The following is a 12,321-nucleotide window of genomic DNA, read 5'->3' as shown; positions in this document are numbered from 1 at the left end:
ATGGCCTTTTTATCACCAGTGGTTTGGCTTCTTGAGAGATGCTGGGGGAAGTTGGACTACCCTAGAAGTGAATTGAGTCTTTAGTCTTAGTTTCATCTGGATTGCAAGGACAGTAAGGAGATATGATAAAAAGCAATCTGCCTTGCCATGTATTAGGTCACGTTCAGACATAATAGTAGTTCAGACTACTGCAAGCCAGCTCAGAGAAACTGGAGGAAATACTGCTGTACCCTTTTTGTCAAATCCCTGGATTGATTTGAGGTGGCCGAACATAAAGTGGAAATTACTGCCTTGAAATAGTGAAGGCTTAGTAAAATAAGGTTATATTATTCAGTCACTGCTTGCCTTCAAAATACAAAATTTTTATTTTTATTTTACTTATGCTTTTTAGAACGAAGTGGAAACTTTTTGGTTTGAGACTATGACAAATTCTGCTGTTACACAATCTGTTTTTAAAAAAGTTATTTCTGACTTATGAATTACAAATCAACTCAATCTTTTTTATTCTCGGTTTCATTTTTGAGATACGTTTATAGTGATGAGTCATATGAAAAAGAACTCACATATGTAAGTGGTTACTGGAATTGTTAATACATTCAGCAATGATTTGCCACAGCATTGGATAAACATGTATTTATGGAAGAGATTTGTGAGGTCTCTGAGTGGGAGCTCAGTTTGAATAGACAGTAAAGAGTCTCTTGCCATGTTTATCCCATCTTTTCTTCCAAAGTTTCAGGAAGTCTGCTACAATTAATTTGTAGAACACTTTAAATGGTTGTAAAAATTACATTTTAAAAAAGGTTGGAGGTTTTTGTTCCATTTTCTGAACACTGAATTTAACAGACTGGCATCTGAGATGATTTACTAAAGAAACCCGTTTAAGCTACAAGAAGAAAATACCAGTTCACGTTTTCACTTTGGTTGCTTCAACTCTATTGACTTCAATGGAGTTAACCAACAGAAAGATGCTGATCCTGAAAACATACATACCCATGATCTCATATCATTAGTTTATTACTGATCAGACTATCTGAAGTCCAAATGTTGTCTGTATGATTCCTGCAGCTGTTTCCTACATCTTCTTGCTTCAGGTCTGATGTAAGCAAATAACAAACTGCAGGCATTCAAATGGAGCCCTTAATTCAAAGACATTGCTTACTTACCTGTTTAAACTATGTACTATCTAAGTACACTGCTTAATTGAAGTAATAGTGAGAACTGAATCAAGCTTACTGGGGTGTTTTTTCAGTGTTTATTAGGCTGTAAAGACTATGAATATGCTTTTCTCAAATGTTAATGAGGATTCTTTGTCATGTGCAATGGGCATAACCCAGATGAGTGTGCTGTCTGCTAATTTGCCATTATACATTCCCATCTGAAAGCAGTCAGGGGAGTGAACATTCGGCCTAGTCTAAAATCAGTGTAAACAATCAGTTATTGACAACATTTATCACATATTTTAGGAGTAAATATAGTATTAAATGGAGATATTAAGTGTGGCTCCTCCATATCTTACAACTTGTACTTTTGCAGAAAGGTATTTATTTTAAGAATCAGAAATAAATTGAAATTACTGCATACTTCTGACAATCCCAAATCCTAAACTTTCCAAAATTGGATTAAATTTTATGTTCTTTTTATGCTTCAAGAACAATATTATATAAGCTGTTTTAGTGTACTATTTTATCTTCACGTTTGAGAGGCTTTTTTGAATCAGCTCAAATTCTTCAAGAATGCATAGAAACTATTTTCACAATAATTCTGTTTTGAGTATATTGACAATTGTGACAGCAAGCACTTGTGACCATAAAGCAATGGATGACAAAAGAATAGTCTGTGCTTTCTATTTAAGTTACCATTGAGAACAGAACTGTCATAGCTTTAAGCGACAAAACTCACATCCACACTACTGAGATTCCAATTAGCCAACTTTGAACACAGTCCATTTGTCAGATTTTAGGTAGCTAGCATTGCTGTTAGCTGGAAGCAAGAGACACTTCTCTACAGGGAAAGCTATTACTGGCATAACACATGGAAATATTCAATTGTTCTCTACAAGCTATAGCTTTTGTTTCATCAGCAAGTATGGCAGAAAACCTGGCCAGGCTTCCTGCCTAACAACTATAGCACAGCTTTCTCTCATCTGATTTTGATAACTTCGTCAGAGATGGGTAGCAGTCTCTGGATTTTGACATTGCCAATTTAATATAACTCAAAGAAATCTCTTGAACAGATTAAAAGACTCTGATAAGTTACACCTTTTAATTTTTTCTTGATACATTGTGTGACTACCCCAGGGCACAATATGAATATTAATAATAAAGTATAAGGTAATGCAGATCTGTCTGCCAAAACACACAGTTTCCATTCTTTATCTCTATTTTGTTTCCACTTGTTTTCTGTATCAACAATGGTTGTTTAAGTCCAGAAAGAGACATGTACCTAATCTTTCTCTGTGTATAGGTTTTTCAGGAAAATGTCCACCAATAAGTTGTGTGAGCTTCTACAGAACTAAGATTGAAGCTGGTTATTTAAAAAAAAAAAAAACACAGGATAGTTTTTAAAAAATCAATATATATATGGACTGCAGTTCAGCAAAATACTTAAACATACACAATTTCATAGTCTGATTTAGGTTTTAAAAGCAGATTCAGACAGTATTTTTGAAACAACACATTGTGGTAGAAACAATGGAAATACTGGGAAGTGTTTTCTTTCATAGAAAAAAGGATTAATGTGGATTAATTAAAAGGGTAGTACTTTTCTCTTGTTTAACCATTTTATATACATTCTCTGAGCCTCCGTTTAAGTCCTGCATTGGTTACTTAAGTCATTGCTTCTTTTACAAAAGGCCAAATCTTGAAGGCAAATCTACTTGCAAATCTTTTAATCTCAGTGAGGGTGGTCCAACAGACTGCACCCTGTTACCCAGACTAAAATGACAGTGATACCAAATATTTGCATACTCATGTAGAGTTCATTCTTTCTCTTCTGAAAATCACTGTGGGAGAAACTGGGCTGTGTTGTGTTGTATTAGCTCTACTTAGCACCTCAGGCTGCTTTGCTAGGGATCATGTTAACATCTAACCTAGTTAGATTGTCAGTTCCTCAGGCCTTGGCCCTTACCTGGTTACAAAGCACCTGGCACTCTTAGGGTGCAATAATTAAAGACATAACGGATACCAAAATACCTGGCATGCACCAGTTGACATCCATCTCACTTATAAGGCAGGATCACTTTTGGACGAAGGAAGGGGGTACAACACAGAGCTTTAAAATTCCGTTTCTCATTTCTTTGGTAGGATGTTCTTTATTTCAAGTTGAAGCAGGTGAGCTCACGTGGTATGAATATGACCTTCTTTCTCTTCCAGTGAAAGTGCCATTTGCAGCTTTTGCCTCAAATGAGTGGAATATTTCACAAACTAAATGTACAATCCTGTATGTAGAAATTCCAGCAGGTTTTAGTTCCACTGGCGCAGGATGCTTGTTAACAGTATGAATTGTAGATCCAGATAAATAAGATATTTTGAAAATAGGAAGTCTCCTAAAGAAGGATGGAGTTCAGAGAAATTCTCAGTGAAGTCTAAAAAGCAGGATCTTTACTATGAATGCAGCTGTGGGAGTCATCTAAAAGAGAGGCCCTGATCTTTCTATGATTCCCAGTAATCTAACTGAATCTAATCTAATCTTGTCATCCATATGACCAGGACACTCTTTTTTTCTTTTAGTAACTTCCTCCCCTTGCTGGTCAGCTGCTCAGACAAGAACAGAACTAAACATTCCATTTGTCCCTTAACAGTAGCAAGCAATGATTATTCATTAAGTCTGAGAGACATCTTTAATAGCAGTTTTGCCTGACTTGATCATCTTTCACTGGCTTCTGGAAAGGTTTACTAAGAGATCCTATTTTTCAAACTCCATACTCCAAATTGAATCTGGAGTCTAGTTTCTGATACAGTTAAGTGAGATAGAAAGTTAGATGGAAGTTAGATAACACTCTGTCATATGGTCAGAAAGTTCATTAAGATGACATCCATTTCCTGGCTTTCATCAAATTTCTCAGGCAAGTTCCGCTACTTCTGACAAAAGGGACATTAATTCCCAGTAGACACGTACCTTGGCCATGGAGTTAGGAAGCTTCTTCTAGTATTCTGGTTATATTTGCTTTTTTGCCTTCATTTTGTAACTCATTATTATGATCCATTGTATAACTCTGAAAAATTTCGCTTCTTCTTTGTCAAATATTTGTAGATGTTATAATATCTACGTATTTAGATTCCTTAGCAAATCTTAACTTAGGTATTTTAATCCTTCTTCAAAAGCATCCTCTCTAATCTACACATAATCACTCAGGGTTTTTTCTGAATTATGTTTAGTTCACTGACATCTTTCCAGTATCAGAGTGCCAAAAGCTATGTACAGAATTCGGCAGTCTCACCAAAGCTGCAAGGGGAAAGATGATCACCTTCTTGGGCTGTGATACAATATTTCTACAACCCAGAGTCAGTTGCTGTTTTGGCTGCTTCAGCCCTTCACTGTAAGTTTTAATTTGCCATGCTTGGCTGTCTCTTTGGACTTTCCAGTGTGTCCTTTCATAGAATTGCAGTGCTTCACAGCGTAACAAAGCATGACTTTGATTTTTGGAGGAATTTAATTCTTACTATTTTTACTCTTATTTCTAATGTCTAAGAGTTTTTTGTACAATTTCTCTGTCTTTGACTAGAATATAAAAGTGCCAAATTTATTATGAAATGATATGCTGATATATGAAATATGTATTTTCTACTTCCTTTAAATTGTCACTGTTGTAGATAAAGCATGCTAGCCTCCTGTTCATAGCAATTTTTGCTTGCATCCTGTTGCTAAGACAGTGATCATATCCAAGATAATTTCAATACATTTTTAATAAGATTTTGTGAGAGTTGTTTTGCTAAGTCTGTTGGTACATCAAACTCTGAAGACATAACAAGTGGAATCCCACAAGGATCTTTCCTATGTATGGTTGTATAAGCATTTCACTGTTGATCGAGATTGTGAAACAGGGTAAAAAAAATAATGTAGATGAGACCAACCAGAGGTTGGGAGGGTCTGCAAGGGGAAGATGAGAACTGAAAATAGTGATGATAAATTGGAAAAACATTCTGAAATCAGTAAGGTGACATCCAATACAGACAGATCTCTAGATGGAAACACCAACACACTGTGAAGTGATCAGTTATGCAAAATCACTGCAGATAATTATCTGGCCATAAACTGAATAGGAGCCACTGCACAAATGTGACGCTGCATGAAAAAAGCAAATGCCGTTCTGAAGTGTGGAACAGGAGTGTGATCTAATTATGCCATGATTTTTAGTACTGCTGAGACTCTCCAGGACCACTGTACTCCATTTGCAACCTCACACTTAAACATGTGGACAATTCTGAGAAAGCTGAGAGAATGCCAGCAAGAACAATACAAGGTTTAGAAATGAAAGGTTGATAGCCTTGATTGCTAAAGAAGGCAGCTGAATATAATAATCACCTGCGAAAAATGTTGTCATGAAGAGGACAGTGATACAGGTTTTTTATTTCCCTGTGTCTACTTACAACAAAAAGGAAGAAATGGGTCTGTTTGAAACATGTAGTGTTGTTTTGATATTAGGAAAACTGTTCAATTTATAGGACGAAAGGTTGGGAGCAGGCTACCTCAGGAAGTTTTGCAAGCTTTTCCCAGAGGATTTTGGGAAAAGGAAAATAGGGTGACTATTCCTGATTCTGTCTCAGAGCAAGGAGAACTCCTCCTGAGGCCTTGTCTAGCTCCATATCCTCATATTTCTCTATGCACTGTGCTGTTTCCACCTCCCAGAATTAAAGAAATACAAACTGTCAGAGTTTTCTGACTTGATGCAAACTCCTAATTTTATGCTCCAGCCAGGCTCAGGATACCTCTTGCAAATGTTAGTGTAGCTTGTTGTAGAAATACAGTGAAGTCAAATTTAATTGATAACAACAGTTCATTGAAACTTTTTGGGTTCAGCAAACTTTCCCTGAAGTGAAGGTAGACATCTGGGGAAAACCTGCCTACCTCCAGGTTAGTCTGCCCTAGGGAAGGGTGGTAAAAGCTTTGGGCTCCTGAGTTAGCCATATGGAGATACCAGTTTTCTTTGCTACTTAACTGTCCATACCACCTTTTCTTATTTCTCTTTTTTACAGACCAAACTTAAAAAAAACCAAAACAAACCCACGGTGCAGGCAGCTCAGTCATTTTTTTAATCATTAGTAAGGTAATCCTCCTGATCATTTATTACCTGGTCTAATTTATCATTAGTGTATTTTTTTCTTCTTGATGTCTTCAAATATTCTTTTATTTACTGTTTCTTAACTAAAATTACCCCAGTGCACATCCAGTTGCTCTTATCTTTGTGCAGCTCTGCTCATTTATATACAATTCTCTCCATTTCCAGAACAGTCTTGCTGCCCTCCATGCTTTGAGTAGACATTTGGGAAGCTGCACTGGCTGGTTGGCATTTTCCTTTCTTTATCAGCAGGATTATATTGTATTCTGTTGCCTTTCAGGAGTCTGAGGGCTTCTTGCATTTTTGTGTCAGAAAGCATCCTTGAACTTCAATATCTACCACTCTGTGAATCCATTCTTTAGCATGCACCAAGGGACTAATGGGCACTACCAGGGAGCATCCCTATTATTTAAAATCAGTTCATAGTATGAAAAATTGTAGTAATGAGAGTTAGATCCATGATGAACATTCTTTGTCTAGAATCTTTACTTTTATGACTCATGAAATTGTCTTCTGTATAATTTAATTTTCAAATTCAGCGTTAAACTCCGTGAGGCCAGTTTTTTAATTATTTTTGCCACCTTGCAAATACAAAGAAGCTATATCGAGGCCCTATATAGCCTTCTATATGTATTCAGGAACAATAACCAAGCCCTAGAAAATATTACCTGTATATAGAGAAGGTCAGGAGAGAGATATTCCAAAACCACACTGCAGCTCATTTTAGCTGTCACTATTTTGTTGACATGGGTAATAGGATTCAAGTTAAAGCAGTATGAAGAAATAGTCCACCGCCAGCTACCAAAGAGGGAAACTGTGAACCCGCCTTTGCATTTTTCACACACTGTTTCTCACATGAACAAAAATCAGAGAATGAAATAAACAACCAAGGCTGGTCATTAATTTGCACTAGTCATCCAGAAGTGTTTGGCCAGCTTGAAGTGTTTATGTATATGGTTACTATAACCCTTACTGGATTACTCCATTAGTATTACAGATTTTACCTGAATTCTTCTGTGCCACCTCTCAACAGTACTGGAGTGTCTCACAGCCATTAAATTTGTCTATCCACACACCAGTGCCATGAAGCCACTGTTATTGCTTTCTAAACAGGAAAATTGAGTGCCAGGTAACTGTCATGCTTAAAGTCATAAAGGTTTGCGGTCCCAGGTCTGTAGGAACCCTAACTGACAGTCACAAAGCAATGACATATCCAATACGTCTTATGTTACTTCAGATTATTGAGAGTTGAAATACCTGAAGATGGAATTAAATTAAATAACTTTTAAATACAACAAAAAATTTTAATTGGATGTGGCCACTGTGTGTCCTACTTCTGTCCCCACAAGAAGCAGCAGGTGGCTTCTACTGATAATTGTAACGGAACTGAAAAATGAAGGTTGACAAAATCAACAGATTCTGAATGTGCTCCTCAACTTTGTTTTGAAACACTACCTTTTTAGCACCTGCAGTCCCTTTAATGAAACAATGTCAGTCAGTTCTGCAGAAAACAGGACATAGCAGTCCCAGCTAATAAAACCTGCAATTTGTTGGGACTGTAGATATAGAAGTTCATGACTGAGTGGTTCAGGGAGTAAAGTTTTTACTTGCCCTAGGGATCCATGAAAAGATGGGCAGCAAGAAAGGTGAAACAGTAAGATGCAGAGGTATATATTATCAGGTACTGATGCAGTCATGGGTAGATGCAGGAAAATGGAGCTGCTCTACTTCTAATTTAGAATTTAATAATAGAGCTTTTTACGCACTTCTTACCACATTTGTGTTTACCATTATACCATTGTCTGCAAACTTAACACATGTAGCACTTCTGGAAATTGGGACTTCACAGCTGTTGCAGCCTTCACTTGTAGGACAGCAGTCACATTTTGAACTTGTCAGCCTTGAAAATGCCCCTTGAACCTTTTGATTTATAGAAGTTATGAAACTGTAGAAATGTAAACAGGCATACGAGGGGAAAACTATGAACTGTATTATATTCTTGGTTTACAAAAGCGAAGAAAGACTGGCAAACAGGACAGATACTGCCTGTGCGTTGTCTTATGGGAAGATCCATGTGTGTTGGATAAGGGAAGCAAAGACTGTAATACCTCATCATCCACTTTTAAACTAGCTCTTGAGAAACATGTTACAGATAATGCAACCCGAAAGAGCTATGTAGATGATAGTGGGAGATAGTGGGCAAAGGCTGACAAAGTCAGCTCATGAGCCATGACATTCAGTGTTCAGAGAACAAAGCTGAGACTGGAAAATGCAATACAGCAACAAAGCAAAAAGGATGTTAAATAGTCATATGGAATGAGGTGGACTTGCAATAATAAAAATTGCTGTGCATTTGTGACCTCCTATAAAGCGCTTCCTTCTTCAGATTATCAACTTTGCTGTATTGATAATTCTGTGTGTAGAAAGAAAAAAGAGAAACTACTGTCATTATTGTATACTCTTGGTGTAACAGAAAGGAAATAACAGGTATGTTTAAATGAACTATTGTATTTATTTTTCTTTGCATTGTGATGACACTTAGACCACCCACTCAAGCCACACATGAATGGGTAGTGGGAATTATAGATCTGCATTAGCTCTTACATGTTTTATCCGTTCAGTCATACACATGACTGAAATCTCAGGTGCCTGCAGAGGAGAATTAATTCTTAGTATATCACAAATTCGGAATCATCTAAGGCTAAACATAGAACCCATGGGTTCCTGTTATTTTTAAATGAAAATTATTTCATGTACAGTGACATGGGGAGCTAGTGCAGAGGTCACTCTGAGTTTTGCATTGGAAGGGTAAAGAGATATAGAGCCACTTTCCATGGAGACTTTCAGATGCTCAGACTGCTACACAGGAATGATGGAGCCCAGAGTCACATAACATGTGGATCGTTTCAGTACGGTCACGGGGAATCCTACACATCTGGGTTTAAGGAGTTCCCTTTTTCCTATTCCTGTTCTTACTGCTCCCCACCCCTTAGGCCTCTGTCTGTTACAGCACTCTGTCTTGGCCATTCATTTTAGCTATTATGTTTTTTTGTGTTCTCAACCCTGAAGTTGTTCAGCACACTGGAAGGAGATCCCAGGCAGAAAAAAAATTATTTGTGAAAACATTAACTTACATTTAGCTGGGTCATGAAATTGCGTAAAGGAGTTGACTGGTGAGGGACAATTTTCTGTGTGTCCTCACATCTATCTTTGACCTGTTCTTTCCAGATCTGCAGCTTGTGAACTCTGTAGATCACCCAGTGACTTGCTTCTAAGGAGCCAGGCTAGATGTCATACTTCACAGCTGGGTTTCCTTCCTGGGGCCTGATGGGAGCTCCAGATAGGGGCTCAGATTGCAGAATTGCCAAGGAAGTGGGCTAATAAAAACGATACTGCAGTTGACTGCTTAGTCACTAGGTGAAGTTGGGACTGTGACTTACAGGAAAGTTGAACATGTGTCCTACTACAGGAATGAGGTAAAGTAGAGGACTCATTCCTGTATTAAAGCAAGATAACAACTGTGAAGATAGATACCTTTATTTTCCAAATCTCTTGAGTAGACCCTAGATCAATCCTACTAAGCAGACAGTAAATATTGTAAGATCTGATTAGTGTGTAAGCTGATGGTTTTGTAACCCTAAAAAACTTTAGGACCAATCTCTATAGGCAGGAAGGATATGTTTTGACTTTGTCCTGGATTACAGTCTACAGTTACTAGAGAATAACTGACAGCTTAGAAAATCAAACCAGCAATTTTTTGCACACACGTGTGTCTGTGTATGTATTTCAATCCATAAAACTTAAAAAAATTCAAAAGCAACCTGAGCACCATGTTGATCAGCTCGTATGCAGATTTTATGAAAGCAAAATTCCTGTTTAGTTCAGAAAAATTGGGAAAGGATGGCAAAGTCTTGTTCTCAATCATCAGAATAGCATATATTGCACTGTAGCAATTTATGTCCCTGGCTGGTCCATGTGCAAAACTGTTATATGTATCCTTTATCTTTCTGCAAGGATCTGAGTCCTGAGAAAACCAAGGTTGGCAAATGAGTAAAACCGAAAGTAATTTTCAAATGCTTAGTTTTAAAGTAATTTATCGATATTTACGGGCCAAAAGTAGCTTCAGCCTGTTACTGAAGATCTAGGTCTGCTGAAGACTTTCACCAGGCTTGACTCTAAGCACATCAGTCATCCTTTAGATATAAACATCTGCTAAATTACAGAAAGTAAAATATGTGTATTTGTCCTTGCAGGATGAGGGCTTTGAACTATGGGTGAAACTTCACAAATTGTTTTGTCACTGAATTGTTTTACAAGAGTTTATGAAACACCTTCAAGTACCAAAATGAATTAATTTGCAGCATATGTTAATTGCAGGAAACTTTGCTCTTTACACAGGGCTGTAAAACCTCAAAAACATCTTAAACCAACTGGGTAAACAGCATAAAAAGGATCCAAAAATATTGCAGCTGCATGCCATTCTTCAGTCATTTTTAACCTCATTATTATTGCTTATTTATAAATCCCTGGAAATAGGTGTTTCTAATAGATCTGCTGATAGATCCTGAACCAGAATGACACAAATGGCACACTGTAATTAGACAGAGGGAGGGGGAATGAATCTGATGTTCTGCCAAAGCTCATTAAAACGGGTTGTGCACTCCAGTGCACAGAATATTGCTCATGACTGGTAACAGAGGAGCACACTACTAGCTTGATAGGGAGGAGAACATGAAATTATTTTTCTAAAAACTGAGGGGAATATTGGGGAAGAAGGGAGAAGTAAAAAGAAGAGTGAGTTTTCTTTTCGAGGACTGAGATATTGCTGTTCCTGACCATATGTTGGTACACCAAAATGCCATTGTGCTTCACCATTTCTTAGCAGGGCAAAGGTTTACCGCTCAGAGGTGCCAAGGCCAGAGTCAGTGTCTGTACTGCCTAACCTGATGGGCATTTATTTGGCAAGGTGCCAAATTTCTTGGCAGATCTGGTGGTTCCACTTGCTAATCATGTACTATACATGCCTGTGCATTTATGTTTGACGTATAAAAAGATGTGTGTGCTGCCTGGAGCTGCCATTTCTTATTAAAGCTGATGCAGTTTTAGAAAGCCTTTGACTTCAGGATAACTTGTGCATTCTTACTCATCCTTGCTTTCTAACGGCCAGTTTCTGACCCTGAAGGATGCTCTTAATATGTAGATAACACACATACCGCCTGCCACATCACCACTTGCTCCAGCAATGCCAAACGAAACACAAATTGCTTGGCAGCCTTGGCTTTGCTGCATTTACTTTGGCCAGACAGAATGGCCACCCTGCATGTGGTAGCAGAAGAGAGGGGAAAAATATTGTTGAATGTAGCAACTCACCCATGAAGCTTATTCTGCAAACAAATGTTCTGTAGTTCACAGAAAGGTAAAAAACAGTGAAGCAGCGGCATGTATAGCAAAATAGCCCTAGGTGCATTGGATACCCACTAAAAGAAAAAACAACCAGAAAGTAAATACTGTATAAAATACTAAGAAATGGTGATAAATGAGAGCAGATGTAGACTTGAAAGGAAGGGTTAGGGTAAGCTATTTAGTAACCAATTAACAAAATTAGTGTAATGAAGCTTTCTGTTAAAAAGGCAAGCATATTTCCCTTCTGCTGAGTCCCACGCAAGAGGAAGCTTTGGAGAGTTTGAAGGTAACTTCAGTCATAGCATGGCAGGGCAGGAGGCCAAATTTCAGCACCTCTTCAGCGCAGATCTTGAGGGATAACAGATATTTAAAGGTCTAACATTATCTATAAAACACTTCTTTGTCTTTCATAAACTTTGCCTTAGCCAGCATAAGATATTATTATTCTGTAAATCCTGTACCAAGCAAAATACCACTGCCATTTATATAGGACAGGTGAGATGATTTGTCCCCACTCAGATACTAAATGTTTGGTTGAGCTAAAGAACTGAACAGAAATCTCTTGAGTCCTAGTTCAGTTTTCCCTTAGTAAATGGTATTTCCCAACAAATTAGGTTTGGGACTCCTTGTTTGAATGCTGT

Source organism: Aptenodytes forsteri, unplaced genomic scaffold, assembly GCF_000699145.1.
Source record: "Aptenodytes forsteri isolate BGI_AS27 unplaced genomic scaffold, ASM69914v1 Scaffold119, whole genome shotgun sequence".
NCBI lineage: Eukaryota > Metazoa > Chordata > Aves > Sphenisciformes > Spheniscidae > Aptenodytes > Aptenodytes forsteri.
This window is presented reverse-complemented; position numbering follows the sequence as displayed.